Here is a 7,536-nt window from a genome sequence, read left to right as displayed (position 1 = left end):
TGGAATGATATGCACCACATACACCATGCGATTGTCATACGTATAATTTTGGCACAATTTCCATATTTCTCCTCTGCAGGCATACCATGGATTTATTAATAACGCTTAGTCTACAACACACCAAGACTGAAGTATGATTGGGCAAAAAATTTGTAACTTAGAATGGTAGCATTTTTCAATTTTGGTGTGCACCAACTCGCCAAACAAACCACACCTTTTTTTGTAGACAAAAAAAAAAATAGATCAAAAGGAGTGTGCTTAAATATGCTGAATAGTGGGCCAAACATCTAATAAATAAAAGAGTTGCAGAACAAAAAAAAAAAAAAAAAAAAAAAAAAAAAAAAAAATATATATATATATATATATATATATATATATATAAAAAACATTCAAAATCTAATCATGTAAAACGAGACACAACAGTAATGATATTCCAGATAAAGCCTCATATATTGTGTGCCACCACTGTATGGAATATCAATACAATATTGCATCTGATGCATTCACATGAGATAAATCTGGAGGCACAAGGATGTACATTAAGGCCTATTACATTTCTAGTGAATTGCATTAGAGCTCTTTACAACTTTGAGGTATCGTCATGGAGCATGTCTATACGTTACATGTAGATAATTGAGAGTTCCTAGTTAAACTATGAATAGAAGGAATTCTTCCTCAGGGATTGGGTTGCTGTTAATGAGCTATGATAAGACCGATACTTGGTTGACTGAATGAGGCCCCATTGGACATATTCAGTAAGAAGCTATTTGTAATTACCAGTAGTATATATGCATGAGCAAAAGCCAAGCTATGAAAAGCTTTAACAGCCTATCAGTGCCCAGAACCTGTAAAATCAAGAGAAGATAAATAAGAAAAAAACTATAAAATGACACTATCTAAAGCACTTCTCTGTCTTATTTAGTAAAAAACAATGGTAAAAGAAAACAGACTTAGAGACTCCCTGCACGCTCCTCCACATTCTCCCTATAGGCTGTCTTGCCTTGTGAACACACTCATGACAAGGAAGCCACCCAGGAGTGAGCCCAGTGGATTATGCAGGCCTCGCTCACACTGAATTTATGCATTTGCTGCTTTACTAACCCTTCGTCATGCTTTCATAGTAACCTTAGTCAATATTCAGCCCAAAACAGAGAACCAAATTTTGGCCATAGGATTCCCATATCCCTGTGGACAATAGTCTAGCTGTTTCATAGTTATAATTTCCTTTTCTATTAACAAATGTTCTGCAACTCTGCTTTATGAACAGCAAAATGCTCCCTGGTTTGTTTGGGTTGTCTATATAGACTGGGCAATCCTGCACATTGATGGCTGGGAGTTCTTGATTAAAAGTCTTCCCCCCCCCCATCCTTAAAGGAGTACTCCAGTGGAAATTATTTTTTTCAAATATACTGGTGCCAGAAAGTTAAACAGATTTGTAAATAACATTGATTAAAAATTATTTACTCTTCCAGTAATTTTTAGCAGCTGCATGCTAAAAAAAAGTGGACATTCTTTTCTTTTTGAATTTCTTTTTTGTCTTGTCCACAGTGCTCTCTGCTGACACCTCTGTCTGTGTCAGGAACTGTCCAGAGTAGCATAGGTTTGCAATGGGGATTTTCTCCTGCTCTGGACAGTTCCTGATATGGGCATCAGGTGTCAGTATAGAGTACTGTGGACAAGACAAACTAATTCAAAAAGAAAAGAATTTCCTCTGTAGCATACAGCTGCTAAAAAGTACTGGAAGGGTACATATTTTATCACAGAAGTCATTTACAAATCTGTTTAACTTTCTGGCACAGTTGATTAGAAAAAAAAAAATAAAAGTTTTCCACCGGAGTACCCCTTTAAAATGTAAGACCCTCTGATTTTTTAGTAAGTCAACATTTACTTGTTAATTGGCACTGTAAATAAATTTAAAAAAAAATTATAAAATTGCCCTTTAAGTTCGATGTTAAAAGCAAAAAGAGTTCTTGTCAATATCTATCTATCTATCTATCTATCTATCTATCTCATATCTATCTATCTATCTATCTATCTATCTTCAGTCTATCTATCAATCTAATAATTATCTATCTATCAATCTAATAATTATCTACCAATCTATCCATCTAATAATGATCTATCTATCTATCTATCTATCTATCTATCCATCTAATAATGATCTATCTATCTATCTATCTATCTATTCTATCTATCTATCTATCTATCTATCTAATTTTCTATCTATCATCTATCTATCTTTCCTCTCATATCTAGCTATCAATTATCTATCTATTTATGTATCTATTTTTCATATCTATCATATATCTATCACCTGTGCATATCTCCTTTATCTGCCTTTCAATGTGTCTTCACCCATCTATAAAGTGTATGTTCATGTTTTACCACTTCCACTTTTAACTGATTACTTTTATTATATATTTAGAGGGGTTAAAGTGTTGTTCCGTTTTGTTACAAATCTAAATCTCTTCTTTCTCTTCATACACTCATAGGACACAAATAACACAAAATAGGCTTTTATTCAATGTATAAATCATCTTCTAAAAGCGTCCAAACCAGAAAGAAAAAGACAGGGGGGTAGGAGACGGCACTAGTGCTTGTTATTTCAGTAAGATGCAGGTATGTTACTAATTTGATAAATATCAAAGCAATTGAGTATAACGCGTATTCCTTGGATCTGCAAGTAGGAGGGAACTGTGATATCTGGAGGTGCTCAATGTGTCACGAGACTATGTGAAAACTGCAAAACCATAACGAAAATAGTAAAATACTCTGGGAACGGGACTCTGGGAGCGCCGTATATACCCGAACAAACCGGGTAATGTTAAAAAAAGTTAAAACTAAGTGTATGAGAGGGAGGGATGTTATTGTATGCATATATATATATATATATATATATATATATATATATATATATAAATATATATATATAAAAGCCCAGGAGGATCGGAGGGGGGATTGGGGGGGGGGGAATAATGGTACCAGGGCATTAAGATGGAGGGGAGGGATAATGGCAAAAGGGGAACAGTGGGAGGGAGAAATTATGGCACAGGGGGATTAAATTAGAGGGGGGGGGGGGATGATTCCCCCTCCATCTTAATCCCCTGTGCCATTATTCCCATCTCCATCTTTATCCGATTGTGCCCTTATTTCCCCCTCCCTCTGATCCCCTTTTGCCATTATCCCTACCCCCCTCCATCTTAATCCCCCTTTGCCATTATTCCCCTCCTTCATCTTTATCCCCTTGTGCCAGTATTCCCCCCCTCCCTCTGATCCCGATTTGCCATATCGGATAATAATGGCAAAAGGGGATTAAGATAGAGGGGGGAATAATGGCAAAAGGGGATCAGAGGGAGGGGGGAATAATGGCACAAGGGAATTAAGTATCGCATTAGTATAACGGTAAGCACACGCCATTATGAAAATCAGTAATTTTCTAACTTTTTTGTCTGCGGGTACCCCTCGCGCGTAAGTTCCGCGAGAGGGGTACCCGCGGACATACTTTAACCCTTTGAGTGAAAAGGGTTGAGAACCACTGATATAGACTGTAGGATCATGATAAAATCATATCATTTTATTACTTTACCACAGAAATACATAAAAATATACATATAGCAATGGGCATAGAAAAATGGGGGAACTGGGGAAAGGGGGATAATACTTTTTGGACAAACACAATAATAAGCCCTGTAAGACAGTGCAATTAAAAAGTGCGAGTGCATGGAACATTGTACAATAAAGAGATGGCTAGGATTATGAATAGGTGTATGATATAATAATAATAAAGTATGAAACTCACTATATATATAACCACAGCTATGTCTTATGTTAAAAAAAGTACACAAAGTGAGTAACAGTGCACAAAAATAACTGATCATATGATAGACAGAATCCCAAGTGGGGGATAAAAAAGCATGCAGAGTATATCAATCAGATATGGTATGACCCCCAAACCCCCAGTTACCCACCACACCTCCGACGTGTTTCGCCTCACAGGCTTTGTCCAGGAGTCATACACCTATCCATGATCCTAGCCATCTCTTTATTGTACATTGTTCCATGCACTTTTTCACTGTACTGTATTTTATGCATGCTATACAGGGCTCATTACTGTGTTTAGCCATAGAGTATTATCCCCCTTTCCCCAGTTCCTCCATTTTTCTATTCCCATTGCTGTATGTGTATTTTGTATATATTTCCCATTAAAAGATGTTTTAAAGAATTAATCTACACTGAATGTTTTTTTTTTTTTTGCTAGAAAAACAAAACAAAACAGTGTTGATAAGTGGTGATCATTTACCTAAGGCAACTTTACGCAGCCTTAATGCAGCATGGTCAAAATAAATTCTATCTATCTATCTATCTATCTATCTATCTATCTATCTATCTGTCAATTTCATATCCATCTATCTATCTACCTATTTTATATACCTACCAACCTATATGGCTCTATTTATTGCTATGCACATAGAAAGACTGTACAACTGTCTCTAGTGAGCAATGAAGAAATGATTTTATGTAGGCCATGTGGATACTAAAGCGCTCTGACTTCCATTGTCATTCACAAACGGACATATAATAGCTTGTAACATAAATGTCATTAATCTCTATGGGAAGCCTGGGTGGTTTTACAGATAACAGAGGGGAGTCAGAGAAAATAGCATTGATGTGCATGGGGCTATAATTTATATTTTATCTGGAATGTTGAGTATTTTTCTACCTAGTTCTTCCCTCTCATAATTAAATTATTGAGGGGAACCTACGGCAAATAAGTACACAATGTGTAACAATTACGAAAAAGCATGTATTGTTGTTGAACGTTGCCCTAGGTATAACATACCTAGAAAAAGAAAGATTCATGTGCATATATATATATATATATATATATATATATATATATATATACATACATACTGTATATCACACAGATAACTCATGGCTGATCTGCTGCAAAAACTACGTATTGTAGTAAATTGAGATGAATTACGGTCGAGCCAACCATTAAACTGTGTTCAAATATCAGGGAATACTTGTTTATTAAAGACTGTTTAGGCCTCTATAAAAAGCCGTCTGTTTGTGTAATAAGATCTGTCCTCTGCAGAGTGGAAATGACATATGTTCTTTTAAAGTGTATTGTTTTGCTAATAATTCTAGGTCATATGTTTCACCGTGTAATTTTATCTTTTTTTGATTTAGATTTTATGTTTGTGTTTGAAGATAATTTTCCATCCAGCCTTTCCAGGTTTAAGGTTCCTATCTTTGGCTTGGCAATTACATCATTTGTTGGTTGTATAACCACAACAATTTATTACAAACATCCTGGCACTTTTATTTTTTATGTACATTTTATACTAGGGGATTTAGAAACAAGATATTCATGAAGATATAAGACAATGATAGCATTAATAGCAATTGGAATACCAATTGAAATAACCACCCTATTCTTGCGTGGCCCATAGATATACAATTGATCCTATACAAGATCATGTCAATCTGTAAAGTCAGGCCTGGTTTAAATGGTGGGCTCAGGTCAAAGTTTCACGAAAAGATTCAACCTACGCCTCTGATGAATCATTTACTAAACTGAGCCTGGCTGATGAAGGTTACAATGGGGCTGGGGAGAATAGTGCTGAATCCTTTGTTGTTTAATACTTTAAAGTCCTGCAATAGATACGATTGGGGCTTCTTAACCATTCACCAGAACTGACAAAGAACAGTCGACATAAAGTTTGCTTTGTTTTCTTCATTTTGCTTTAAGATGGCTAAGTATTCTACCTACTGATCAATGAGAGTTGCTCATTTTACAAGTGAATGTAGTGTAGAATTGTAGGGGTAGTTCTTATGCCCAATGTGTATGACATTGGTATTACATTGATGGGGCCAGTTGATGTGCAAACAGTGAATATGTGCCTCCCCTATGGGAGAATTACTTTTTACAAAGATATATTTTATGACATTTGGACTTTCTACTGTAGACTGACCTGATACAGCAAAAAAACTAAATCATGACTCCCACTTATACAGTATGATTGTATTGATCTTACTATCTAACATTTAGCTTTTTAGTATAACTACTGGGGGAGTTTCATTTATTACAATTAACATCACTTCCACATTTTTACTGCCACCCTTTATTGTACGATAAAATGCATTTGGAAGCTAGAAAAGATTTGAAGGGAAAAAAATTTGAAAAAATAAAAAATAAAATAAAAATGATATTATGCAGTTTTGTGGGGAAATTATTTTCAATTAAGGAGCTAGGCCTGTGCCATACCCAGTAGGTGCTGTAGGTAATGATCAACTCCAATGCCAGTCATTTAACTCTTTAGATGCCAGTACAGATCAGGGCATCTAAATAGATTTAAGATGAGTTTAATGGTGCTTCAGTGAGCTGATCAACACCCTTGTGATGTAATCCTGGGGTGCCAGTCGGTTATCAAGGTAGCCCAAAGCCTTAGCTAGGCATCACTGTCTTACATAACTTGCTGATTGATTACAGCCTGCATATGGCAGGCTGCACTAGTAGAGTGCCGATCCATTAGGACACCGATCTGCTCCCTCACTTGCCTCATGATGTAAATGTATGCGGTGGGTTGGAAAGGGGTTAAATAAGGTTGTCCTGCAATGAAAAAAAAAAAAAAAAGGTTTGGGATTTTATTCAGAAACATCACCTGTCTTGTCCATGAGCAGTATCTGGCATTGTAGCTCAGCCTCATTCACTCAAATCCTGGACAGCTCCTACAAAGTATAATTGCTGTTTACAAGGAGACATCGGAGAATAAGGCACCAATCTGCAGGGAATTTGACATTTTCCTCTGCATGCCCTGCAGGACTCAAACAGCAGCTTGTAGTCTGTGACAGCCCCTGTAGTGTGAGCTCATGGAATCTGAACAGCCCCACTGCCCTGGGAGGGTATTCATCAACTTGAAAAGAGGGATTATGTTAATAACATTATAACAGGAAGCTGAGACTTGTGCAATTCCCTACAATAATCTTTAAAGAACATCCAAGCAGCTTCACTTTACGGCTAGTGGGGCATTGAGAAATTATGGGACATGCTGCGTGATACTTAGTGTACACAATGTTTTTTCAGGCATATTTCTTTACCAAAAAATGCATCTGAAAATCGGGTCCATATATTTAAAGGGGTACTCTGCTGTAAACATGTTATGCCCTATCCAAAAGATAGGGGATAAGATGTTAGATCTCTGACCAGGCAGCAATGGCATCCAAAACACGGAAGCTTCCGTGTTCGTGGCGTCATGCCATGCCCCCTCCATTCATGTCTATGGGAGAGGGCGTGAAGGCTAGTACATAGCCGTCATGCCTCCTCCCATTGACGTGAATGGAGGTGGCATGGCGGCCGGCATCACCAGTCATTGAGCACGGAGCAGAGTCTGCTCCGTGCACTGAATAACAGGGGTGCTACAGCTGAGGTTGCAGGGGTCCCCAACGGTGGGACCCCTGCGATCTAACATCTTATCTCCTATCCTTTGGATAGTGGATAAGATGTTTACAGCGGAGTACCCCTTTAAC

This window comes from Hyla sarda, chromosome 5 (genome assembly GCF_029499605.1).
Source record: "Hyla sarda isolate aHylSar1 chromosome 5, aHylSar1.hap1, whole genome shotgun sequence".
Lineage (NCBI taxonomy): Eukaryota > Metazoa > Chordata > Amphibia > Anura > Hylidae > Hyla > Hyla sarda.
Note: the sequence above shows the minus strand (reverse complement) of the source record.